This window comes from Capsicum annuum, chromosome 3, assembly GCF_002878395.1.
Source record: "Capsicum annuum cultivar UCD-10X-F1 chromosome 3, UCD10Xv1.1, whole genome shotgun sequence".
NCBI lineage: Eukaryota > Viridiplantae > Streptophyta > Magnoliopsida > Solanales > Solanaceae > Capsicum > Capsicum annuum.
In genome coordinates, this window is record NC_061113.1 from 8,578,146 (window position 1) to 8,580,678 (window position 2,533).

The 2,533-nt window shown below is 35.3% G+C and overlaps 1 pseudogene; it reads right to left on the minus strand.

Moving 5' to 3' along the window:
• Positions 1-1,406: 1,406 nt before the first annotated feature.
• LOC107865731 lies at positions 1,407-2,319 on the minus strand (annotated as a pseudogene).
• Positions 2,320-2,533: the final 214 nt, after the last annotated feature.

A 2,533-nucleotide genomic window follows, 5' to 3' on the forward strand; every position in this document is an offset into this window, starting at 1 on the left:
CAGACTGTTGTTTAGAGATTAATTGATGTTGGGGGAACCTTATCTCCCTGTTATTGTTTCTTTTCATATTTATGACCATGTTTCTGAATTATTGTGTTTCTTCCATATTACTTTGATCATATGAATTAGGTGCATGATTACCAGAGAGATAGGGGTGTTTTGGGCCTCCATGGTTCAAAATACTCGTCACGGCCAGGCCCTGGTTCGGGTCGTGACAACATTTCAGACTATTATGATTTTAGACATTCAGAATGTTTCATATACAGAAAAGGTTAAAAATAGGCATACAGAGATGTTAGGTGGTTCCCTAAAGAGGGCTTGAGTTCAAGCAACTCCGTGCCAAAAATAGTGGTTTGCCAACCCGGGTATATTATTATACGCTGAGTTAAGTGTCGTGTGGTGTATCAGATTCAGGAACTACAACCCTTGAGGCATATTGGGTTGGAGGTTTCCCAGCCGATTCAATGGCGGATTCCGTATCGCCTATGGAGTATCAGACTTGTAAGGGATACCACCTAACTCAGAAGTAATACACAGATTAGAGTTTGAGATTTATAGACAGGTTACATGTTTTCAGAAGGTGCCCATGTGTTTTTCAGAAACTATTTTATGTACAATGTTTGATGAACATTTTCTCTCACATATTATATATATATATATATATATATATATATATATATGTTCAATTACTCTATTTTAGATTGCTTCGCGTGCCAGTACAATTGTGCTGACCCCCCTTCCTCCCAGGTACTGAGGCACAGTCTAGGGGTCTAAATCCTTAGTAGAGTCTACAGAAAGGGTTGTCTCAGATTTCAATTGGTGAGCCTTCTTTGATTCGGAAGGCCTAGTCATTTAGGTATTTTTTTAAGTATGGGTTTTGGTCTGCTGGGGGCCTTGTCCCAATTATTCATATAGTATGTTAGTACATATTTCGCAGACTATTGCAGATGTTTATTAAATATTGTTGGGCATGTTTTCAGGCCTTTAACTGTTTTAAATTGTTGACCATGTTTCCGTATAATAGTTTCTATTCCGTATTTCTTTGATCATATGAATTATGTGCATGATTACCAGATAGACAGAGGGCGTTCCAGGCGTTCGAGTTTGGGAATGCTCGTCACGGCCAGGGCCCCGGTTCGGGTCGTGACACACATCACAGATTTTACATTGGAGCTATGTACGTTTTATGTTATACACGTTACCATTATTTGATACTATACACAGCTGTGTTACTCTAGAATATTGCAAAGCACTTATGAAAATACACTAGCGTATACATAAAAATCACAGATAAGAAAAATAAATTAACACTAAAATTAAATCGAAATAAACAATAATTTATTTAAAACAGAAAAAACACGGAAATAAATCAGTTATACTCTTCAAGAGTATAGAAAAACAATAAACTAGTTCTCCTTTGGAAAAAAACTACATGAATGCCTATTGTGCCCTTCATGGCCGCATCGTCCACAATGATTTGTGCTTGAAGAAAGTGTTTCACTTGATTTCTTCTTCCTCCCCTTCTTCGATATACCTGGAATTCTTTTGTATAACAGTGGCAACACTTCTTCTTCATCTACATTATTGGGAACATCCCAGTCTTTCTTGTCTGGCATTGGAACAATTGGAACCTCATATGTCTTAACCAATTTGTTTGGCTTGTAGTATTCTAAACAGTAACCTCCAAAATCTTTTACATGTTTAGACTTCAATACAGCTATAGTGTGAGCACAAGGGATTTGATCTATTTGAAACCTCGCACAGTTGCATGAGCCATTTTCTAAATCAACAATGTATTTTATCTCAGATTCATAAACCGAATATATATGTATATGTTGAAGAATCCTTCACCTAAACAATAAATAACAAAATTTCAACCAAATATTTTTACTGGAAATATAAATTTAAATACACTTATTTTCAGTCAAACAAACAATACATATTTTAAAAAGTTAAAGCTTATGCATACCATCATTCTCAAAGCTTTCACACCATTGAGAGTAAGAATTTCTTCAAATTGACGACCCAAAGTGGTACTTTTATAAGAAGCTATTTAACTATTCTTACAGTTCCAAGAACCAAATAATATTTGAACTTCTTCTAAAAATTCATATATTGGCAATCCCCGGGCCTCTACCAAACAACCATGAATACACTCAGCAATATTCGAGGTCATCATCCGACCTTTATTTACCAGTGAATGACATCTACTTCACTTTTCATATCCAGCTTCTTGTAAATATTTTTCACTCTCGGATCAACTTTTTCAATCTTTGCCATCAAATATTCAAAATCATCTTTCCTACAAGCTTTAGCCATTGAATAAAACAAATCACTAATACTTTCTTTGCTCTTATGAAAGTAACTATAAATATTTTTTCAAATATGCCATATACACGCAAGATGTGGGACATTTAGATATGCGACACTGACAGGTTTTATAATGCTTTTGTTCCTATCAGAAACAACACACATGTTTTCACGTTCAGCCAATGCAGCTTTGAACTGATTGAAAAATCATGTCCATGAATTA